The sequence below is a fragment of the Sus scrofa genome, chromosome 7, assembly GCF_054392235.1.
Source record: "Sus scrofa isolate SSC_HxYL_T2T_F1_AM1 chromosome 7, Sscrofa_HxYL_maternal_Yorkshire_Landrace_v2.0, whole genome shotgun sequence".
NCBI lineage: Eukaryota > Metazoa > Chordata > Mammalia > Artiodactyla > Suidae > Sus > Sus scrofa.
In genome coordinates, this window is record NC_139389.1 from 116,621,855 (window position 1) to 116,647,789 (window position 25,935).

The 25,935-nt window shown below is 38.3% G+C and overlaps 1 long non-coding RNA gene across 7 annotated transcripts in view; it reads left to right on the top strand.

Moving 5' to 3' along the window:
• The first annotated feature begins 1,973 nt into the window (after positions 1-1,973).
• Positions 1,974-25,935, top strand: part of LOC110261728 (uncharacterized) — a 222,793-nt gene continuing 198,831 nt past the window's right edge. For 2 of the 7 annotated variants that reach the window (XR_014811497.1, XR_014811496.1), the window contains exon 1: positions 8,491-8,613. This is a non-coding gene — a long non-coding RNA (uncharacterized LOC110261728). Of the gene's footprint in view, positions 2,110-8,490; positions 8,614-25,935 lie in introns of those variants that run through there. The other 5 variants (XR_014811493.1, XR_014811492.1, XR_014811495.1 and 2 more) reach the window with 5 other exon arrangements.

Consider the following 25,935-nt stretch of genomic DNA (forward strand, 5'->3'; position numbering starts at 1 on the left):
CTTACTTTTTCCCCAAATAAAGATTTTTTTTTTGCTTTTAGCAAATCAAAATATAGAATCTTATTCTTCCAGACTGCAAAAAAGCTATAATTATATCCCCACTTGTGTCATGAGGTGTCATTTAAACCTTTTCTACATTACCCCAGTTAGATATTTGCCCAGTCAAGTCAAGGAATTAAAATCTTAAAAGTTACCTCCTAAAGCAGAACTACTGGACAATGTCTTTGGAATATATTATGCAACACTGTTTTATTTTATGTGCATTGTGTGTATATGTTGAGTGTGTGTGTGTGTGTGTGTGTAATATAATTGTCAAATAAATAAATAAGCAAGTGGGAAAGACTAGTGTTAATTTACTGGATAAGAAAACATAATTTTTACTAGAGTAACAAAAATACTTGAATGTAATGATTTGCATTATTCACCAAGCAGGTCTTTTGAAAGATTCAGGCCACCAACTGGATTAATTAGATTGTTGAATTCTAAATTTTTCAATAGATATATAAATTATAACTTAACTGCTAGTCAGAAGCAAAGTTTAACATAGCTATTAAATAATTAGTTGATTATTCAAAATACATGTTGTTCTAGTATAGTACAAAGGATTCAGAGTATGTAAGCACAAACTCAAATTTTTAATACTGTTTCATTCCCTCCTACCTAATTCAAACAACTTATTTCAGGTCTTCATCCAGGAGGTGATATAAGGTTGGTTTTGGGCAACACAATCAGATTAAGCTAATTTACATTCACATTGATGGCTGATAACTTATCTATTCAAGAAATAGGTAAAATTTAAGATGGATTCATATTAACCTAAATACATGTATTAAGTAAATCCATAACTATGGGTAGTTCAAAAATATTCAAGAGGCACAGATATAGTTTGGAATTGAAAACTACTGTTAATAAAGTGCATCCTCTCCCTTCTTGGCTGTTTTCTTTACCTATTAATGCTTTTCCCAGCTTCACTTTTTCTTAAAATACACTGTAAATATATATTACACTGTAGTTGTATAATGATCATAACAATCTGATTTCACAGGATTTCCATCCCACAGCCCAGGCACATCCTCCCACACCCCAAACTGTCTCCTCCAGAGACCATAAGTTTTTCAGTGTCTGTGAGTCTGCATCTGTTCTGCAAAGAAGTTCAGTCTGTCCTTTTTTCAGATTCCACATGTCAGTGGAAGCATTGGATGTTGGTGTCTCATTGTATGGCTGACCTAGATAGTTTCTAGGTCCATCCATGTTGCAAAAGATGCTGCTATTTCGTTCTGAGTTCCCATCGTGGCTCAGTGGTTAACGAACCTGACTAGGAGCCATAAGGTTGCGGGTTCGATCCTTGGCCTTGCTCAGTGGGTTAAGGATCCCGAGTTGCTCTGAGCTGTGGTATAGGTCTCAGACGTGGGTTAAGGATCCCACATTGCCGTGGCCGTGGCGTAGGCCAGCGGCTGCAGCTCTGATTAGACCCCTAGCCTGGGAACCTCCGTATGCCACAGGAGCGGCCCTAGAAAATGCAAAAAAGACCAAAAAAAAAAAAATAAAAAAATAAAAAAATAAATAAATAAAATAAATCTAGAACGTCCTTTCTAAGAGTGAACCTCAGATTGCCATACCCTATGCCTTCAGGATTATAAATAAACCAAAGCTACTTCCCAGTTTCCCTTCGTCAGACCCTCTTTTTGTCCGTTGTCCCGTTTCCAGTCCAATTTAGCATTTCCCCCTTTTCATTTTAAATTGCTATTCAAATCTCTTTCTTCAGGAAGGCTACTGAGAACTAGGCCAAGGAGGTCTCCAATATGCTCCCTTTCCCTTCTTGACGTTGCCTTTGTTCCCCATGGGTTGCTCATCGATCCTGTTTCTGAATTTCCATCTGGCGAACTCTCCAAGGTACTACAGTAGGGCCCAAGCGGCGGAAAAGCCCCGCGTCGCGCCCATGTGACGTCACGCGTCACGTAGTCGCCCCCAGCGCTGAAGGCTTTTTCTGCCCCCCCGGCCGCTGGTTTCCTCTTTAGGGGCTGGCGGAGTAGAGGGCCCCGTGGGAGCGGACCTAAGTATGAGGTGAGCAAGAAACATTTATTGGAGCCGGTGTCAGGATCCTAGTCGGTGAGCAGAATTCTATTATCATTAGTAGTTGCTCTCATTAATAGTTGCACCTCGATAAGCCGAAACGAGTTTGGTCGACCTCTTGTTCCCATTTTTCATCTAGTACTGTGTGAAATGCATGCACAGGAAACTTGAAAATATAGTAACATATGAAAGATGAACAGAGATGACTCATAACTCTTTCTCCCGACCCTTTCCAGTCATATATGTGTGCACACATAAATATATCCTCCACGTCCCCTTCAGGGACCGAATATAGTTCATTTGTTAATTAAACCAAGTACCCCTGAGACAAGGGACCCATGATGTAAGTGCTGCTCTGTCGTAGTCGCCACACGCTTGGTTTAGCTACCAGCATCGCCTAAAACTGTGCACTGTAACCTTGAGCTGCAAGCAGGACATTGGTCTCCAAATTAGCAGTTTTTTTTTTTTTTTTTTTTTGTCTTTTTTGCTATTTCTTTGGGCCGCTCCTGCGGCATATAGAGGTTCCCAGGCTAGGGGTCGAATTGGAGCTGCAGCCCCCGGCCTACACCAGAGCCACAGCAACGCGGGATCCGAGCCGCGTCTGCAACCTACGCCACAGCTCACGGCAACGCTGGATCGTTAACCCACTGAGCAAGGGCAGGGACCGAACCCGCAACCTCATGGTTCCTAGTCGGATTCGTTAACCACTGCGCCACGACGGGAACTCCAAATTAGCAGTTTTAATGGGAATCTGGAAATGAGAGGATAGCTAATATGTTTTGGACATAGAGGTTGAGCAGTTCTGCCATAGCCTGTATAGAGACTGGGTGAATGTACTTGCTAACTGGTTTTGCCATTTGTTTTAAGCTATAAATCTATAAATATTTGTATTTTTGCTCAGTAACTTACTTGATTTTTCCATAATCCTTTCAATAGAAGTGACCTTTTGAAATATACATTTAATAAAAATATATGTATTGTATTTCATTTCTCAAGAAAGTTTTGTAAATTGCACAAAATATTTGTTGACATTTAACATCCTCTATGGGGGATGTAGTGGAATCTCTGCATAAAAACTGACAAGGGCAGCTGCATTAAAGAAGTGGTCATATTTAACTTGTGTTGTTATGGGAGCTACATTTAAAAATTATTCTAAGCATGGTATTTCATCTAATCAAATGCTTGTTCTCAATTTCTTGTTTTTAACTTCAATTTTCTTGTGCAATTTTAGCTGTTTAAGCATTGTCCACTAATAAAATAATTATAAAATAGTAAATTATGCCAATTTGATATCATTAGTATAAGAATCATCACAGAGAAAATCAGTGATACTAATGCCAGGAATGGGTAGATTTTTTTTTTTTTTTAATTCAAAAAACAAAGTACAATTTTTGAATGGTCCTATTGCTGAAGGTAAAATATCTGACATGAGTATTAGTTCTATGTAAACTCTGTTAAAGAATTTAACACTGAAGGCATATTTATTTGCTTTTCTATTAATAGTACAAATATAAATTTGGTAGAGTGCACATTGGTAAAAATACTATTTATACTAAATTGATAAACTGATATGAGAAATATAAACTTGGACTTGATTGTGGTACAAAATGCTTTGCAATTGGGTCCAAACAGGCACCAGCACTGTACAATCCAAGGGAGATGTAATTGTCAAAGTTTATTTAGATAAATAGGTGATTGATAGATAGATGGACAATAGATGGTAAATAAATGACTTTTCTTTGTGATGAAGGTAGCACTGAATACAAATTTTACTTAAGCATGACAGTCCACACTTTTATTGCTGTCCATCATCAATCAGAGTTTAGAAATATCTGAGGTTTTGCAAAACTACATTTAAAAGTCAACCGTTGGAGTTCCCGTTGTGGTGCAGTGGTTAACGAATCCGACTAGGAACCATGAGATTGTGGGTTCGGTCCCTGCCCTTGCTTAGTGGGTTGCCGATCCAGTGTTGCCGTGAGCTGTGGTGTAGGTCGCAGTCGCGGCTTGGATCCCGCGTTGCTGTGGCTCTGGCGTAGGCCGGTGGCTACAGCTCCAATTAGACCCCTAGCCTGGGAACCTCCATATGCCACGGGAGCAGCCCAAGAAATGGCAAAAAGACAAAAACAAACAAACAAAAAAAAACATAAAACAACAACAACAACAAAAAATAAAACTCAACCATTGTGTCCTTAAAGGTAATGTATATATTTTGAAATGAATTTTCTCTGTTATAGTATTTAAGGTAAGTGGAATATTTAGTTAAAATAATCATCTGAGTGTAAAATCTTCAGATTTTCAGGGTTTTAGTAAATTGCAGTTACTGAAAAAAATCATACAAATGGGGAGTCATTGACAAGTGTCCCTACAAAGCAAGTGGATAGCTAATAAATTAAATTAAGAGAACTTATGGTATACAGGATTTGATATTGAAGTTCTATAAGGATTCTTTAGACTATTTCAACCTAGAGAGAAAACTCTTAGTTTGAGCTCCTTTCATTAATCGGATAAATTTATATTTCATTGAAATAGCCTATATAACTTTGAAACTTCTAAATTTGATGACATATTTTTAAAAGTTATAAACACTGATACAAAGAAATTCCAGAAATGGACCAATACCTATATATATATTTTAATTAACTATTTACATACATTAATATGAATAGATGCAAAGAGGCAGTGGCTGTAAAAATATTTTGGCTGAAATAGTCACATATGTCAGTATAAACAATGGTGAAATTTAGAATTTTCTCCAATTATAAGAATTTTATCTGAGCTTGCTAGTTACCTTGGAACTTGAAAGATCATTTTCTCAATTCAAAAATATTAAATATTTTGAACTATAGAAAATAATCAAATGTTTTAAAGTTACAGTTTTATTGTCCATAAGATATCATATTATATTAATTTTTTCATAACAATACAGAGAGAGCTAAGAAAATGATTTTATATATAATAATAAAATAAATATTCTGCTTGGTTTTATTTTTAGTGTTTAGAAATCAAGGTAAAGATGTTAAACTTTGCTCTCATGTACTCAGAAATACTTGTTTTTATTTTCAGAAATAATTTTGTTCTTGAAAATACATTTGAATAGGATTATAAATGTAATGTAATTGACAGGTAATAAATAGAATACAAAATTACAAGTTAAATAATAAATATAATAAGACCCAAATTATTATCTTTTTAGTATCCTTTTTTCACTGAGGTTTTTTTTTTAAAACTTTAGATTATGATTTATAGATCTCTCTACATATAAAGTATGTACTAATAACAATCAGGAATAATAACCAAATAAACAGCCCTTTCAAGGATAAAAGTAAGCCTAATTTCTTCCATCACTTGAATTATTTTTTTGTTAGTTGGATCTTTATTATAACTATTTATTTGGGAGTTCCCTTCGTGGCTCAGTGGTTGACATATCCGACTAGGAACCATGAGGTTGCGGGTTCAATCCCTGGCCTTGCTCAGTGGGTTAAGGATCTGGCGTTGCTGTGAGCTGTGATGTAGGTTGCAGGCACGGCTCGGATCCTGTGTTGCTGTGGCTCTGGCGTAGGCCGGTGGCTACAGCTCCGATTCAACCCCTAGGCTGGGAACCTCCATATGCTGCGGGAGCGGCCTAAGAAATGGCAAAAAAAAAAATAAAATAAAAAAATAAATATAGATATTTAATGGGTACATCCCTGAAGGGCTTAGTATGATCCTTCCTCCAAATGCTCTGGGTTGCCTGTATGTAGCTCAGTCTTGGGGACCAGTTTGATGGGTCAGTGTTCTGCCAAAGATATACTCAGACAGTATATTCCATTATCATTTATTGAACATACATATAGAAATAACATGCAGGCATTTCTTCCTTCCTTCTTTCCTTCCTTCCTCTCTCTCTCTCTCTCTCCCCCTCCCTCTCTCTCTTTTCTTCCCTTCCTCCCTTCTTTTTTTAGATCCACACCTGGGGCATATGGACGTTCCCAGGCTAGGGTTGAATTGGAGCTGCAGCTGCTGCCGGCCTATGCCACAGCCACAGCGACACCAGATCCAAGCAGCATCTGCGACCTACACCATAGCTTGTGGCAACACTGGATCCTTAACCCACTAAGTGAGGCCAGGGATTGAACCAGCATCCTCACCAACACTAAATTGGGTCCTCAACCTGCTAAGCCACAATAGGAACTGCTGCAGGAATTTCTTAAGTATGAACTGTATTTCTAACTCTTAAATATATGAATCATTCCCAATTCTAGATTTTATTTTCGATACCTTTAAAACAAAGCAGATGGACCCTGAATTTGCCCATTGGAAATGTTGAAGTACGAATTCAGTAAAGACAAAACAAGGCAAACAGATTCCTGTCTTTATCATAAACCCATTTACCTCTTCATGTGCCAGTTAGAAATAGCCACTTTCTGTCTTTTTTTTAAAAGTAGTCTTTATTTTTTAGAGTAGTTTTAGCTTCACAGCAAAATTGCACAGAAGGTATGGAGATTTTTTTTATATATTCCCTGCCCCTACACATACATAGCTTCCCCCATAATCAACATCCACAACCAGAGTGGAAACAGCTATTTTTAATCTATACTTTAAGATACATTTAGTCTGTGTGTTAGGAGTAGAACTTTGTACTTTTTTTCTTTTTCCATTAAAATGTTCTTAGCTGACTTTCTCCTCACTCTCCCTTAGAGCTTAGCTAGCAAGTTAGTTTAGAGTAAAGGTTTGGTGAGCAAGGCTTATTCTAGCTTTCTTTGTTGGCAAAGTACACTGCCGAAGGCATCTCAGCCTCTGCTAACTATGGATCTTAATGGATTTTGTTGGCCATTCTTCGTCCATCTGTCTGCAATAAAACAAAGATCCCTTCAACTCCTATAGGAATTTCTGAGCTATGAAAACTCAGAAAATGCCACCTGGGAGATTACTTTACCTCCCTTTTTTTAAAGTGTTCTTCTGGGATTGATTTGTGCTCATCTAAGCTTTTTGAATAGCTACTTTTCTCACAACTCTTTTAAAAATTTTTCCAGTGAAATACCCTCTCTCATGAACCCAACAATACTGGGATAATGATATTCAAATACATGAACTAAAGAACATCTTTCTAAGGAGAACTATTATATAGTAGGACTGAATTCCCTTTAAAAACTGAAATAACATCCTCACATCTCTTCTCCACTTGCTCTGAAAGGGCATTTCCCATTTTAACCCTCTGTTCATTTAACCATCCTCCAATAAGTGCACAGTTCTTGTTTTGCTTCTATATGTCATTTCACTAGGAAACCAAAAGAAAATAGAAGGATGTTAGCTCTGTGGATTCTTAGGCTAAAGCCAAATCTTGTTCCTCATTCTCTAATCCAGATTGTAGTTCCACAATGTTTCGGCCCTCAAATCTTGGAAGATAGAGTAGGATAGTTCTTTCTGCATTACTATAGAAACCCTAAAAGCCTTTGGGCAGATTATCTTAGGGAAAAAACAGTGGTAGCCTGAAAGTTTTGAAACAGGTGTAAATAAATTTCAGTCCTTCCACAGAGACAAACTCTGAAATCAACTCGAGACTCTCACTTAACATCTTTAATGCTTACTTCGTACAACTCAGTGGGAGCAAAGTTCTCTTCTGGCTCTAGAGTTGCAGGCTTTCAGATTCCAGAGAACTTGTGGATTTAAGCTTAAGGAAAACAAATGCCAGAATGCTGTAGCCACCATGATTTATACCTTTATTCATTATCGCAATATTTTTCTTCTCTATCATAAATGCCTAGAAACTGTCACATGAAATCTAAGGAATGTTATTGCTCAAACAACAAAGGGAATAGAACAACTTAATGTATTTTGTCATTTGATAGGAGGCAAACCAAAGTGAATAAGTACCATGCATCATAAAAAGGGCTGTATTTTTTAAAAGCCAAATAGAGAGGTTCTAATAAAAATACAAGCTTTCCTATTTCACTCGGTCCCCTGTAGAGAAATAAAAAGGACACATTAGAAGCTGAGGGACTTGGTACTCTGAGCCAGGGATCCTGCACAGTTGTCTAGGTACTGCTTTTCATCTTTCCCTTTTAAGGTCAAGAGGGAAACATGCCTATAAAAACAGCTGAGACCTTCCCAGGGGGTCTGGAGGATTATGTCAACCTGTGAGAGAATGAGTAGAAAAGGTGCTTGGGACCAAGTATCTCTATCACCAAAGGTCTGTTGCTTTCATTGGCAGAGCCTGTCCCCAACCTCAGCCTGGTAACCTCCCAGCTCACTTCACCAATGCAGCCACTGTCTGTGACTGTTGCCATCAGAAACACTTCCAAGGTTCTGACAAGGAATACTCTACTAGCTGCTGATCAGTGAAGGAGTAATTAGGCATGCATAGTTAACTGACAGTGCCTGCAGAGAAGGTGCTGGCTTCCTTCTGGAGGGAAATTCCAGTTGCCCTACCATTATGACACACAAGAGATATCCTGTCTTCCATATGGAATGAAGTAAAGATAGTCAGACTCTGATTTAAGACTGAGAACTGAGACTCCTATGGAGATTTCAAAAGAACAGGGTCAAGACTTCTAGTTTGAGGTAATTCAGCACTTTGTTTTCTTTAGCTACACATTTTCCCTCAGCTTCTTTAACATTAGGGCAGCTTAGGCATTGTGCTCATAAAAAAAAAAAGATGCAAAATGTTTCACTTAATGTCCTGAATACAGAGTCGATGTGTCAGCTTATCATATTCTGGATATTTAAAAACATGATGTACATTATTTTTTAGGAAAAAAACTCCATAGTGGTTCACTGAATATTTTATATTAATGATTTTCATGGGAGAATTCTCTGTTTAAATAGTGAAATAAATTCATGTGTGTTGCTGTCCTTTTTACTCCTATGGCCCAATAGGAATAAAAAGGAAAAGTAGACAGTTGAAAGAAGGTAAGAAAGGAAATATGTTCGAAGAGGGAAAATGTGAAATATTGTTTCTGTGATGAAACCAAAGGGAGTTAATTTGGATTTCACATTGAAAATATTTTTGTATCTTTTTCCTAAGGAAGTGTAATAGAGCCTGTTTTCCACCAAAAAATGGCATGTGTTGAATGGGACTGTGCATATACTTGTGTGTTAGAGGCTGATGTTGAGAAATAAAAGGGTATATGTATGAGTAAAATTTCAGTGAATCTTCTTCATTGGTAAATGTGATAAATTTTGGAGGAAAAAAATGAGATATTCTTTCGATTAATGAGCTTAGTTTCCAGTTTAAAAAATGTAGTTTCATATTTGGCCAGCAGAAGGTACGTTGCCCAAAGGACCGAATTACAAACTGGCCTGGTACATGGGCTCATAAATCAGTTTAGGTAGTCGGCTGAATTATGTTCTTAATCATGGAAGGATACTTTTGCTTGAAACTATTCTTTCTCATATTTCTAGTAGTCTTTCTTATTTATGGGCATGCTGGAATCTGGCCAAAGATTTTCCCCTAGGTAAAATGACAACATCTTAATTAGGAGTGTTTGGTCTATGGCATGAGTTGCCAAAAAGCGGTCCCATTGTTCTAATGCACAAACATCCATCATCAGCCTGCTCCCAGTGTCCAGAGCATAGTGGTAGAAGCACTGGGCTGGAAGACATCTGAATCATTCTTTGGATTCCAGCACTGTCTAGTTATATTTTTAAAAAGGCAAATCATACTCTCTCTGGAGCTAAGCCATATCATATCATCTTTCAAGTGGCTATCCCAGTTCCTGGTAGAATTGTGAAAATTAAAAAATTTAATCAGAGTTCCTGTCATGGCTCAGTGGTTAATGAATCCAAATAGGAACCATGAGGTTGCAGATTCAATCCCTGGCCTTGCTCGGTGGGTTAAGGATCTGGCATTGCTGTGAGCTGTGGTGTAGGTTGCAGACATGGTTCAGACCCTGCTTTGCTGTGGCTCTGGTGTAGGCTGGCGACTACAGCTCCAATTGGACCCCTAGCCTGGGAACGTCCATATGCCGCAGGTGTGGCCCTAGAAAAGACCAAAAAAAAAAAAAAAATTAATCAAGGAAATAACTCCTCCCAAAAAAGGCATCAGATAAACAAATGTAAGATAATGTTGATATCTTAGTAAAGATTATAATTTGAGCAAAGTATTGTAATTCTCAGATAAGCAAAATATATTTTATAATTTCAGCTATTAATTCCTTAGTAATACAATAGAAACCCTAAATTTCTTGTAGGCTTGCAGTCTCATCTAAAAAGCTGTAGAGAATGAATGTTGTGTGCTTAAGAAGTATTTGTGAATGCAAATAGAAGATTTCATAGCAAAAAGAAACACAAACAAACAAAAAAAAAGATAACTAAAAATCTGTACTCTAAGAAAACTATAAAATACCTATAAGAGGTGCATGGGAGAGGAAAGCTTTCCCTTTGAGAATCCAAACATTGTATTATAGTTTATGAGAAAAGGATCTAGGAAAAATCTCAATACATTATTTCCAACATTCCAAGTGTAAAGGAACAGACAGTTGTTCTTTTTGGTTATACATTCTTTCAACTTTAAAGGAAACTTAAAATGATGTGTGTGTGTGACTGTGTGTCTCCTGTGTGGGATTGTGGTGTGTTGTTTGAGGTGGGAAGAATGAGAGTTGGAGGGGAGTAAGTGTGAGAAAAGTGCTGGGCTGTATCAAATTTTAGTGATTTCACATGTAAGGAAGATTCCAACTTTCTGACACACACACTAAGCTACCCACCTTATAACAATATTTTATTGTTATGAAGATTGGCACTTGTCAAACTTGAATCAAAAGTTTTTAATCCTCAGGCCTGCCACCCTTGTCAGATCCTTTAGAAATGCAAAGCAAGTCTTTCTCAAGAAAGACTTTTCTCAAGAAAGGTAAATATGAAGCCCTGTTCTGCTGCCACTAGATAAAAATGTTGAATTCTGAATGGCCTGTCAAATCATTCCCTTAGTCAATAAAAAATGATGCAAAGATCAGAAACATGAAAATATGTTTTAGATTAAGAACATCAACTCCTTATTAGTAGTGTTATCAAATCTGGTACCACTTACTGGGTTGGCAATAGCTAATGAAAGGCAAATGGTATTTTGTGGAATATAAAACATTCGAAAGATTGAAAAAAAAAGTGAAAGAAAGATGCCACTTCTGCTTTTCTTCACTGACTTCTGTTACTCATTGTTTTCAAAGATTAAATAGCTGGTCATTCAACCTTCCTCTGAGAATTTTTTTTTATTGATAGTCTGTGTTCTTTCTTTCTTTATTTTTTTAATACTTTTTATTTTCAAATAGGTTAGGACTCACAAGAAGTTGCACAACTAGTATGGAGAATTCCCATGTACTCTTCACTCGACTTTCCACAATGATAACATCTTACATAAACATACATTGTCAAAACCAGGAAATTGACATTGGTACCGTTATAGTAACTCAGATAGAGACCATATTCAGATTTCACTAGCTTTTCTGTGCACCCGTTTTCTCCCCTTTCTTGGAATCTTTGAGTTACCTAAATCTCTAACTGGTTATCAATAATGAATATTATGTGATACAGAAACAAATCATTGACCAGCAGTGACACTTAAATGAGCAGTGCTAAACCATAAGTCACATCTGTTTTCACTTACTTCCGAAGGTTCCTGTCTTTAGCTTACTTAATCATTCCTATCCCCTTCCCTCTTCAGATCTCCCTCCAAAGACCATATTCAGATAGCAGCTGCTTAAAACATGATTTGACATTTTTGAGTGTTTTATCTTTGATAAACTCAAGGGAATCATTTCTATAAATTCTACAGATGCTTTCTGACATTAATACTGACAAATTAAAGAAGTGGACACAATTTGTAAATCTAAGCTTGTCAAAGATAGAGGACATTTGTTTATTTCTACCTGATGAACACCTGGGTTCAACTTGCTGCAGAACAATGAGTACCATTGTTTAGAGTAGCAAAGTCAGACTAAAGAAGACTCTCCTACTGCTAAGTGGGCACCAAGGCAGTACTTTAGCATATTTGAGGATGATATATTTTGTGTGTCATATTTTTAAAATAGAGAAAGAGAGAGCATGGCCATTTGTGACCATTAAATATATCATACATATTCTTGTGGTTGAATTATTCAGCATCATTGCAACTTAGTATAGATCATCAGAAGGATTAAAAAAGGTTTACATAAAGGGATAATGGGCCACACAAAGATCAGTGGATAGGTGAGAAAATCATCACCATTGGCATAAATGGAGGCAAAATTTATCTGGTTAATTAAAACTATGTGAGCTAGATTGACAGTTTATTAAACGAAAGGTGAATATCTTATGGCCATTTCTAAAATTCTTCAGTGAAAAACCCTGAAAGCAGGGTCATTTTTAAAAGCCATAAGCTGAGTGACTTAGACAAAACTAGGAAGTCCATGTGATGAATACCAAATGCTTTTTAAACTACTGGAACACTAAAGCACCTTTTTTGGAAGACATATAATTCTTTAATTACTGCTTCTGTGCCCAACTAACTGAGGAAAATAAAAAAAGATTATAATAAGTCACTCTATTTTCTCAACCCTACTTTCTCTAAGTTCTCAAGTCAGACCAGACTAGGTGACAGCATCTGTTTTCATTGCATTCTTTCTGATATAAACGAAGGTAAATGTGGTTGGGGTCTGCCAAGTCTGAGTCGGTAATGGCTCCTGGGGGCGGACAACATGAGGACAGTAAACCCACAAAGTTAGACCTACGAGCATGGGACACATAAGTTGTTTTAAGAGCACACGCTGGAAGGAGCTTCCAAGTAACAAAAGAATGAATAGCTTTGTAGAGAGACTTTTTTTTTTTTTTCCTTTTGCCCTAAATAATACTTTCTTTTTTTGCTTTTTTGGGGCTATACCTGCAGCCTATGGAAGTTCCTAGGTGAGGGGTGGAATCAGATCTGTAGCTGCCGGTCTACACTGCAGCTACAGCAATGCTGGATCTGAGCCAAATCTGTGGCCTACACCACAGCTCATGGCAATGCTGTATCCTTAACCCACTGAGTGAGGCCAGGGATTGAACCGACATCCTCATAGATACTAGTCACGTTCGTTACCGCTGAGCCACAGTGGGAGTTCCCCCTAAGTCATACATTCTGATAAGGTTGTATGAAAATATCCATGTAACATTAAAGACACTGAAATAGAACAACTGAGCATCTTAACAGTGAAAGGAAATCTACAGAGCACTGTTACCCAACTGGGTGTCTGTCCTTTGTGGGAACTTAGGAGGCTGCAGAGATTTCTGTCACCCCATACTCCTCACACTTGCTCTCGCTGAAATTTATCCTTCTAGTTTTATCGGACTGTAGGTATAAGGGAGTGAATTGCTGAGATCAAGAAGTCTTGTATTTCAGGCTGTAGAATTCAGTTGTGAAATGCAAAGTCTTGTTGAATATTACCTGAAATCTAATGGTTAGTTACTGACATTCATATTTGGCTAGTCAGCCATGGCTGTGATAGCTTTTAGATGTGTGCTTGTCAAAATTAATGTCTGTACATTGCTTTCGTGAAGATACATTTATCATTTTTATTCATTAAGTTAATGATAATTCACATACTGGCTATGTAATGCAGAAGATCAGTTACTGAAAATAAATAATTCTTTATATGCCATTTTGCCATCTGGGTTTCGATAGGCAAGGTAACATGCAGAGTTCAGTAAAAATCATAGTACAGGATGCCCTGAGGGCACACAGGCAGGTTACTGAACCCCAGAGGGAAAGAAAGGGAACGCAGGGCCTTCCCAAGGCTCTGATATTCTGATGTTCATCATGTGCATATGAAATCTAGCCCATCTTCAAAGCTTTGTTCATAATTATCTCTCTTCACTGATCCCAGAGCAGTTGTTGTCTGTAGCTTTCATGGAGCATTTGCATTATGTTATCTTTTCTTGTGTATTATTCTCTCATCCTTGTTACATGAGGAGTCCTTTGAAGGCAGAGACCTGCTTCCCAGGCCTCACCAGCTGTGAGGACAAATGGAGTCATGCTAGCAAATTTCGCAGTGTCCTACCTGTGTAGTAGCAGAGAATTTGGTACATAACTAAAATTCCTTAGTGGTGATTTCTAAATGTTTCTGGAGATGTTTTGATAAAAGCTCATGTACACTTCTCATGAGTCCCATATGTTCCCACCGTCTGTCAGCACTCTGCCTCCTGCTGCACTAGCTCTGCAGTGTCCTTCCACTGCTGCTGGTACCCACCTGCCAGTGATACACCAGCACCAGGTTGTTGTCTCTTAACATTGCCCACACCACAGGGATCCTGCTCCCAGGTTTCCCTGTGCCCTTTCAGCAATGATGACAATTCCATTATGTCCTTGTGTCTCTGCATCTCAAATGAAACAGCTTTCCATCTTTGCATCCACTATTTTCAGGTGTTTAGTTCTTGAGTCAGGACCTGGAGACTTGTGCCATATTTTCTTATCCCATCTCCCTGCTTGTTCCTCAAAATCATAAAACCACACTTTCTTTGTCTACTTCTTGCTTGTGACTCAAAATCACAACCACTGCTGAATCTAGCAGCTTTCCTCCCTTCTGTAGATCAGGTCATGCAAATTGACACCTGATGGCCACTCTATGCACTACTTCGTTAGGTACACACCAGGCTCAGCCTGGATGCCCGCTGCACTAGCAGTGCTGTTCATGCTCCTCAGTGAATAATCTACTCCCAATCAAGAGAAGTGTTTACTAATTGATTCATAACCACATCTATTATGACATGGTACCACCTAATATCAGGCAGTTTAAAAAAAGATTTTTTTTTCCTATTGTGGAAACCAAAACATATATGTGGCACAAAGAAAAATACAACCTACTCTGCTGCAAGACTGATACTATGGCAGTAATATGTGTCTGCTAAACTGCCATCTCCACAAATTAATTTTTCACTTCATCTCAAGATTTACTGTCATACTTCGGCTGGGAGTATTTATGGTTGAATTGAGATTCATTTATACTCATTCCTTATGCTACAATATAATATTTTTATCCCCTAAGTTTCTTGAATATTATTAGAAATCACAGAATTTGTCTCGTAATTGATTATATGGAATCAAAAGAAGTAACTTTCTTTAAAGTACAGGGTACTTAAAGGAGGTTCACATAAAATCCATGTGAATATATTAAATGCCATTAAATGTGCATACACACACACACACACACATGATCAGTCTCTAGTGCTTTACATGTGAAAATTGGCTGCTGTAGAGTCTGTATCAGTGTTCCTTAAAATAAGTTAATTATCCTGTTTTGCAGAGTGGGAAAATGCTATATAGTGTGTCAAGAGGGAGAAGATGTCATGGTTGTGTCAGTGTTTTTGAGTTTTGCTCTCTGCAGTTTCTCAAACTAAAAGTAAAAATAATCCCACCATTATTTTAAAAGAGTGATGAGATATGGTAATTAGCATACCACATCATTGTTATTGATGAAGTGGACTTGAATCAATTGACAGACTTACAACTAGTTATTATTACTAGTAAGGCGTGTAACAACACACTCCAAAACTTACTGGTTTAAGCAGCAACCATTTTATTTGTTCATGACAGTTCAAGCTGAGTGAGGCTTCTGCTTTCTATTGCATACATTTGATGGTAAGACAGGGGGGTTGGGGAGACTGGAGATACAGCACTCAGTAATTGACAGCCAAGCATATAGCACCATCCCCCTTCTTCCATTCTGGAGTGTCATTTGGTTGGGACCCATTTCTGTTCCATTTCACCTAGGAGTGGTTCTCTTCTTTGTTAGATTTGGAATCTGAACTTTTTTTTTTTTTTTTTTTTGCTATTTCTTTGGGCCGCTCCCATGGCATATGGAGGTTCCCAGGCTAGGGGTCGAATCGGAGCTGTAGCCACCGGCCTACGCCAGAGCCACAGCAACGCGGGATCTGAGCCGCGTCTGCAGCCTACACCACAGCTCACGGCAACGCCGGATCGTTAACCCAAGGGCGGGGACCGAACCCGCAAGGGCAGGGACCGAACCCGCAACCTCATGGTTCCTAGTCGGATTCGTTAACCACTGCGCCACAACGGGAACTCCCTGGAATCTGAACTTTTAATGATTAATTTTCCATAAGAAACAGTTATTGTTTGCATCTGGGTAATTTTCTCAAGTCTGCTTCCACACATTAAAAGTTTTGGAATCCAGAAATTCATTTGAAGTTTGTACTGTCCAAATGATTATAATTCCTTTAAACACTTTGAGGACCTTTTAAGATTTACATTCCAATTCACTTCATTAGGCAAAAGCAATGCCCACAAATCTAAGATAGGCCCAACTCCACTTGAACCTAGAGTGAGGAGGCCATGTAACAGTATACTTAGCATTTCCAGAAGCTCTGTTTTCCTAGGTGAGCATTTCTCTCTATAAGGCATGCTTTTAAGACCATTAGCAGTCCCTTTTTCCACCTGAATGGGTCTGAGAAGCTCTGCTGTGGTCTTTACAAAAGTCTTATAGTCATATTTTTGACTTGATTTTACTCCAAAATCTGCATTTGTTTTTTGTCTTGGACTTGATTTGCCCTGGGGCCCTTTCTATTTTGAGAACCTTTTGCTAGATGCAGTTGCTATGAATTAAAAATTTTTATTTTCCAACCCAGCAAGTCCAGATTGGAAGTTTCCTGTAAGTTCGGATGGAAAAGGAAATGGTTCCTTCTTCAGTTTATTTCTAACTGTAATTTCTCATAAAAAAGCCAAAGAAGCCAATAAACACTTGGAGAATTCTCCCTGGAAATTCTCTTAGCAAAATTCTTAAGCTTATTAGAACATTTTCTAATTACCTTAGGTGACAGTTTCTCTAATTATCCTGTCAGTAAATAATTGAAATCTCCTTTTATCAACCTCAAATGAGGTTTCTTTATTGTTTTCTAGCCTCCAATAATACCCTCTTTGGAATCCTTTGTGGGGGTGCAGAATTTGCCACCCCAAAAGATGTCTTTGGGATAAGGATTATTTTAGGCTGGTTATTTTTTTTTTAAGAAACAACAAACATGGGAAGAGCTCTGAAAGCCCAGGTAGAAATTGCTCTTTTTTAAGAGAAATTTACATGTCTGAGGGAAAATTTCATTGGTAGGGGTGTCTTCTTGCTGTATAGGCATACCTTGGAGATATTACTACTTTGGTTCCAGACCACCACAGTAGAGCGAATGTCACAATAGAAAAGCAACTCGCATGAACTTTTTGGTTTTTCAGTGCGTATAAAAGTTATGTTCATGCCATGTTATAATCTTTTAAGTATACAATGCTATTATGTCTAAAAAACATACATACCTTAATTTAAAAATATTTGATTGCTAAAAAATGCTAAACTGTTACCTCAAACTTCTGTGAATTAGAATTGTTTTGCTGACGAGGGTCTTGCCTTGATGTGAATGGGTGCTGACTGATCAGAATGGTGGTTGCTGATGGTTGTAGTGGCTGTGGCAGTTTCTTGAAATAAGACAATGAAATTTGCGGCATTGATTGACCCTTCCTTTCCTGAGTGATATCTCTGCAGCCTGCGATACTGTTTGATAGCATTTTGTCCATGGTAGAACTTGTTTCAAAACTGAAGTCAGTCCTCTCAAACCCTGCTGCAGTGTAAACAACTAAGTTTATATAATATTCTAAATCTTTTGTTTTATTTCTAGTCTTCTCAGCCTCTTCATCAAAAAAATATTCCATCTCAAGAAACCACTTTTTTTGCTCATCCATAAGAAGCAAATCCTCATCTATTAAAGTTTTTATCATGAAATTGAAACAAGTCGGTCACATCTTCAGGCTCCAGTTCTAATTCTAGTTGTCTTGCTATTTCTGTTATATATGCAGTTACCTTGTAGTCTTGATACCTTCAGAGTTATCCATGAGAGTTGGAATCAACTTCTTGCAAACTCATATTAATATTGATATTTTGACCTACTCATGAATCAGAAATATTCTTTTTTTTTTTTTGTCTTTTTAGCTATTTCTTGGGCTGCTCCCGTGGCACATGGAGGTTCCCAGGCTGGGGATCTAATCGGAGCTGTAGCCACCAGCCTACGCCAGAGCCACAGCAACGCTGGATCCAAGCCATGCCTGCAACCTACACCACAGTTCACAGCAATGCCAGATCGTTAACCCACTGAGCAAGGGCAGGGACCGAACCCGCAACCTCATGGTTCCTATTCAGATTCGTTAACCACTGCGCCACGACGGGAACTCCAGAAATATTCTTAATGGCATTTAGAATGATGAATCTTTTCCTGAAGGTTTTCAACTTACTTTGCCCAGATCCGTCAGATGATCCCCTTCCTGTGACAGCTATGAAATGTATTTCTTAAATAATACGTGGAATATATTTCTTAAATAATTAGACTTGAAAGTAGAAATTACTCCTTGATGTATATGAGGCTAAAAGGATGTTGTGTTAGCAGGCACGAAAATGGAATTAATCTCATATATCTCCATTAGAGCTCTTGGATGACCAGGGACATTGTCACTGAGCAGTAAAGTTTTGAAAAAAATATTTTTCTGAGTGGTAGGTCTCAACAGTAGGCTTAGAATATTCAATAATGTTGTCATCAGATGTGCCATCATTCAGGCTTTTTTGTCCCATTTATAGAGCATAGGCAGAGTAGACTGAATGTAATTATTAAGGCTCTAGGATTTTTGGAATGGTAAATGAGCATCTACTTCAACTTAAAGTCACCAGCTGCTTTAGCCCCCAACCAAGACAATCAACTAGTCCTTTGAAACTTTGAAACCAGTCATTGACTTCTCACCAGATATGAAAGTCCTGAATGGCATCTTCTTCCACTAGAAGGCAGTTTCATATATACTGCAAATTTGTGGTTTAGTGTAATCATTCATTAGTTATTTTATCTAGATCTTCTGGATAACTTGTTACAACTTCTCCAACAGCACTTACTTTATGTTATAGAGATGGCTTCTCTCCTTAAATCTCACAAATAAACCTCTGCTAGCTTGGAACTTCTGTAGCTTCTTCACCTCTCTTAGCTTTCATAGAATTGGAGAATAATGTTTTGGCTTAAGGGACTGTGTGGCTGCTTTGATCTGTCTAGACTGCTAAAATTTTCTCCCTTTCAACAATAAGGCTGTTTTGCTTTCTTATCATAGATATATATGTTCACTGGAGCAGCACTTTCGATTTCCTTCAAGAACTTTTTCCTTTGCATTTACAACTGGACTACTGTTTGGTGCAAGAGATCAAGCCTTCAGCCTTTCTTGGCTTTTAACATGCCTTCCTTCCTCCCTTAGCTTAATCATTTCTAGCTTTTGATATAAAGTGAGAGACATGTAACTCTTACTTTCATTTGAATGCTTGTGGGCTGAATTTCAGTGTTGTTTTGTCTCAGAGAATAGAGGGACCTGGATAGAGGGAGAGAGATGAGGGAACATCTAGTTGGTGGAGCAGTCAGAGCACAAGTAGCATTTGTTAACTTTGCTGTCTTACTTGGATGCAGTTCCTGATGACCAAAAGCAATCACAATAGTAACATAAAAGATCACTGATCATGGACCACTGTAACAAAAATGATGATAGTGAAAAAGCTTGAAATACTACAATAATTTCAAAGTGTGACATGGAGAAAAGAGGGGAGCAAATGCTGTTGGAAAATGGCTCTGACAGACTTAGTCGAGCAGGGTTGCCCCAAAACTTCAATTTGTAAAAAGCACAGTATCTGTGAAGCACTCTAAAAGCAGACACAGTAAATAGGTGTGCTTGTACCAGGCCTTCAGGGAGAATGACCTTGTGTCTAGAACCTTATCCACGGAGAAGGCTAGGACTTAAATATGCATAAATCTGCATAACAAACTTATCTTTGTTTACTGCCCTTAACTGACTCCTCACCCCCACCACTATCTTTTGTCTTAGCTGAAGATGGTATTTTATGGTGATGACTTCAGCCATTTTGGAAATTGACTAAGTTTTCCTGGGTCTTTTCATGCATATGTGTTATTAAACCTTTGTTTGGTTTTCTCCTGTTAATCTGTCTCATGTCAATTTAATTTTTAGACCAGCAAGTGGGATTTAGAAGGGTAGAGGAAAATTTCTTCCTCCCCAGCACCTTTGGTATGCTCCTTGGCTGCTCCCAAAGTCAAGTGCTACAAGTTTTAGGTTTTATTTTGTCAGTGCCTGTTGCCTGGTACCAAATTTCACTTCAATTATGTATTGTACATTATCTAACCACCCCCAAATCAGTGGTTTAAAATAATATCATTCCGTTTCCTCACAAGTCATCAATCAGGGCTCCAGCCAGTTAGGCATTTCAGTGTTCTTGACAGTGGGCTTTGTATAGCTTCATTCAGTTGTAGGGTTCCTTGGGGTCTGGGCTTGCCTAGAGGGCTAGGATAGCTAGGTCTCTGTCTTTCTCTCCCTCTCTCTCTCCCCTGTTCTTCGTTTTCACCACTCCTCTCCCATTCTCCCTGTACATAGATTCAAAAACTCTCTCTCCATGTGACCTCTCTGGTCTCTGGCAGAGTAGCCGTATTTCATACTTGGAGACTCAATGATTCAGGACCTTAGAACACCAAAATGAAAGTGTTGGGAGGAAAAAATAACTTTTTCTCCACTCTTCTAGGTCCTTGGCTGAGACTACCCCCCCATGCCCTCATTCCCACCCTATAATAAATGACAAAATTATAGGAGAACTATAAACACAAGTTTAATAGCATATATACTTCCTGTTTACATGGGAGATACCAGGAAAACTGAGTAAATCCAGGAAATAGCCCAAACCATCACCTTAAATAACATCTTCGGGTAAAGATGGAATGTTTTGGGAGTAGAGGCACCAGTTATAGGAAGCTATCTTTGGGAAATAAAAGATAAACAAGTAAACAAGAGTAAGGTTATTATGCAGATTTAGGTCATTTCCTTCTCCATTAATAAGCTTCTCTTAGAGGCTTAGTGTCTTACTTTTCTTCCTGGCACAGGGAGGGAGACACCCTTAGGAATGGAGATTTCCCTTATAAACGTAAATGTCTCTTACTGTTGATGAAAAAAAATGTAATCAGTAGATTTAAGAAAGAAATAGAAAAATTTATTTGTGCTAAATTGAGGATTATAATCTGGGAGTAGCCTCTTAGAAGGCTCTGAGAACTGTTCCATCAGTTAGAGGTGGAAGAAGTTATATAAGTTTTTGAGACAGAGGGCTGTATATTAAGTGAGATATTATTGACAGGTTACACAATCTGGCAGGTACTGGGTCACGGTGATGTTTGGTTGATGCGTAATGTGTATACACAATGCACAGTAGAGGGGCAAGAGGAAGCCAAAGGATGGAGAAAAACTTTTTATGTTTAAAATTTTTCTTGTCTTGCCATAGAATAGGAATTTTATTTCACACCCACAAATGGATAATTTCTTTTTAAAAAGCAATCATCTCAAAATAATGCTTATGCCAAAGAGGCATATTTTGGGGTGGCATATTCTGTTCCCCGGGTGAAGCAGAGTCCCAGGCTAAGCACTGTAACCTGTTCCCTGTGGACAGATAACTCTCCCCTTATCCCTACCAGAGCCTACCTGTGGTCTCTCCACACCTGTCCTCCCTCTCTTCTCTCTTAATAAGCACTTATTTGTCTCACTACTCTCAGTCTCTTCGCAGAATTCTTTCTCCAAAGGGACAAGTACTTGGGACCTACTTTAAGTGGTTAGGGTTCAGTCTTCTCACCCTACAGCCACCTGAGAACACAGGCATTCTTACAGCTTAGTCCTGAAACTGGCACATCACTTCTACTATGTGTCATGCTTAAAACTAGTCCTAGGGAGTGGGGATAGTTAATACTGATTAGAGGGTGGAGGAGCAGAGCAGAAATGGAGAGAGAAAAAAGAGAGGTCCAAGAAACCCTGAGTCAAAAAAACTCTATTTTAAGAGTGATGGTGAAACTGTACACCTCAGATTGAGACTGGAACTCATGTGCTGGAAATCAGACCTGGTCAAAAGCCAGATTGGGCCTTGAACCCACTGTTTTTTTTTTTTTTTTTTTTTTTTTTTGATTAAAATCACACATCTGGTGCCAAGACTTATTAAAGTTCAGGTTCTTTTTGTCTTAGCGTAGAAGGCATTCAGTGAGAGGCAAAGTGATAGTAAGAAGTAGATTGATTGAGAGATAGTCAATGTGTGGGCCATCTCAATAGAGAAGAGAAGCAGCCCTGGGAGAAACACACTCCACAGAGTGTGGGGCATCTCTGGGAAGAGGTGAGTGGGCCCCAAAATATGGGGTGGTGAGTTTTTATGGGTTGGCCAATTTCCTAGGCTGATGAGTGGGAAGATTTTTCCAGCTATTTCCAGGAAGGTATGGGGGTTTCCAGGAATTGGGCCACCGCCTACTTTTTGGCCTTTTATGGTAGACCTCAGAACTGTCCTGGTGACTATGGGCATGTCATTCAGCTAATGTGTTACAGTGAGCATATAATGAAGCTCAAGGTCCACTGAAAGCAGGTCATCCACCATCTTGGACCTAGTTGATTCTAACCAGTTTTTGTCATATCCTCAAGGGTTATGTCATTCTTTTAAAGATTGTGCCCTGCCCCCATCCCTCCTGTTTCTTAGGCAGATGGAAAAATAGAAACAATTTGAAAATATCAGCTATTTCTTTTCCCAAATGAACTGACCTGTACACTGTTGTAAATAAAATTTTCTTGGAATAAAGCCACATTCATTTATTTTTGTGTTTCCTATGGTTGCTTTCATGCTGTAGTGGCAGAGTTTAATATGTGCAACACAACTATGTGTCTCACAAAGTGAAAATATTTACTATTTGGCCTTTTACAGAAAAATTTTGTTGACCCCTAATCTAGGCAAAATCCTGATATAGAAAGAGGTCACCTATGAAAACCTCACTTACTGAACCATCTTCATACAGCTCAGATGACCAAAACACAGCTCTACTTTTATATGGTCTTGTTATCCAAATAGAAAGTAAATGACAAACTGATTCAGGAAAGTGTGCTTCATTGGTTGGTATTTGGAAATTTAAAACAAATAGAAAAATACTTTCATAAATTACTCTGGGTGATAGAATGCCCCAGTTCTTGATTAATAAAAATCTTGAAAGAAGAGTATATTTTAGGGACATGGTCTTAAAGTAGCTAATACTCCACTCCATTGACCAGTTAATAGAGTTTATTAAAAACCTGAAGGCCTAATTTGTTCTTAACTTTCCACCTTTAAACTGATAACTCACTTCTAGTCATTAACAATTGAAGCACCCAAAGCACATATGCAAATATCATGGACCTAAGAAGTACACAAATAATTTTATCATCTTGCCATATTAAAAAATACAAACTTGTTCTAGAACCAAACTTCAGTCCACTTGCCTGCATGCAGTAAAACCAATCTACTGACACCTGATTGTGGTGAAGGAGAGAGTAGGGTGCCAGGCAAGGAGTCCAGGACAGCTAGTACTCAAAACACCCAAACCTAGGTTGCAGGAAAGGCAAAGAGAGGGAGGAGAATCCCAGAGTATGTGATCAGCTCCTGCATAACTCTCTGATTGGTTGATGGTAAGATAACAAAGTGGTGTCGCAGAGGTTAAAACATTATCAATCCTTAGGCTCCTGTAAGTCTGGGGGCTACGTACCCATGGTCATCAGGTAATTAATTCCCATTCACTGGTGGTTTTAGCATCTGTAAAACAAAAAAGGAAATGCGCATCAGATACTGTTACCTTGGTACTTCAGGAAGGAGCTAAAGCAGATGGTGTGGGGAAGGGTCCATCCTGCTCAGTCACATACTAATGTTTCCAACATCCCCAGTAATAAAAATAACAGCTGACAATTAAGTCATTACCTTTTGAGCAGAATTATTAGTACAGGCAAAATTTCATAAATGAATAACCATTATTCAACAGTGGGAAAATAGACCTACATCAGCCAAAATGAGTATCATTTATTTTGAAAAAACCTGATTTTAAGAAAAGATCTATAGTAATGGCAATGCTTTATGAGAAGTTGCAGTGTGCTAAGCACTGCCCATGAAGGATATATTTTACTACTCCACTTTACAGGTGAGATTTATGGATCATAAGAAATTAGACAGAATTCAGAGAATTACTGCTAGATCTGAATTCAGTGTCAGTGCACTTAACTCTTAGTTTTACGCTCTTTGGGATTGTGTGAAGAAAGGGATGAAGATATGTTGCTACAAAAGTGTATCTATATTACGAGGAATTTAGAGCACTTATTTTGGAATGTAGATTCCAAGAGAGAAAAAAACCTCAGTGTGTTTATTTTTACTTTCCCATAGCTTGTTTTATTATACCTTCTACAAATACGATAGTTAAGTGTTTGCAGAATTGGGGGAGTCCCTTTGAAACTGACAGTATTAAAGGCCTGAACCTAGCCGGAACACAGATTGGGATTTGAACCCACATGCCAGGACTTGAACCTGACCTAAACCCAGATTGGGACTTAAACCCATGTGCTGGGACTTCAACCCATGGTTTTAAATTAGAATCAGTCACCTTGTGTTTGGACTCACTGAAGTTCAGGTTCTTCATGTCTCCACGCAGAAGGAATTCAGCAAGAGACAAAGTGATGGGCGAGAAATATATTTATTAAGATAGGATACTTGTGAGAGATGCAAGCAGGCAGGCACGGAAGCTCTGCCCCCAGGATCCGGTGGGCTACAATTTTATCATCTAAGGGGAGTGGGGGTTGGAAAAGCCCACCTCTCCTTTCTGGGAGTAGTAGCTTCTCAGTATCCGTAAGGTGTGTAGGTGTATATTCAAATCAGCAGAAGGGTGGTCCTCAAACTCTTGCCCTTGGTCTGAATAGGAGTGCAGGCCTCATCCATCCCCCACCAACGACCTGAGGCAGTTTTCAAGGCTCCACTAATGAAGCAAACCTGCCTTGTTCTGTTGGCTTTTTTGAGCAATTTATTTACTTTCAGTGATCTCCCAATAACCCGTAAGTTGTGGTCCTTTATTGGGACTTCTAAAAATACCTGTGTCTACTCCATCCCTATTACCTTTGGTTTTATTTTTTAAAAATTGTATTACTCTACAACCTTTCAAGAATTCACATAAACAGCGAGGCTCAAGGGGAGTAAAATTTGTCACCCCCAAATGTGCCACTTATGACATAAGGATTATTTTGAGCTAAAGACAATCAAAACCCAACTGATTCAGGAAAAGCTCTTTATCCACCACCTTAACTAGCAAAAGTTACATTGGGAAGGGGCCCTGTACCAGGAAGAGAGCTATTACCAGAGATACCTTTTAACCCAAGAAACACATTTGCACAAGAGGAACATTTGTTTTCTAAATACCTCTGCCTTACTGTTAATGGCTTTCCTCTCCTTCGTATCCCCCAAATTCCCTCCTTTTCTCAGCTCTGGATGTTGTATAAGCTCCTGCCTTTTGATTTCTCTTGTTTTCTCCTGTTAATCTGTCTTAGGTCAATTTAATTGTTAGACCAACCAAAGAATCTAGAAGAGAAGGGAAACTTTTTTTACCCCTTATAAGGCATATTTTGAAAATGTGTATATGTATATATATTTTTTGCCTCCCAGATATTTCACAGTGTCCTTTGAAAAACATTAAGCTATTAAATGATTAAACTTATTTTACAACATCATATAAGGATCGTAGTTCAAATGTCTCATTCCTTGATACTCATTAAATTGGGTGAGAATTTATACCTGAGGTGACTGTCAGTTCCCTGTATTTCTGGACATTTTTTCTGTGCCAGTTTAATGTTTATCACACCTCTTTGTCATAACTTTTCCTTTCATATATTGAATCACACATTATGAAAAGGCTGAATACTGTCACTGTATTAATTGGAATAAAGTCTGACAATTCCTGGTCCAGACCCAAGGAGTTGTCTTTATCCTTATAGTTTCTCACCCCACATTCAGAAAGAATCCTTGATTTAAAAGACATTGATGGATGCAGATTTTATGACTGTTTTGA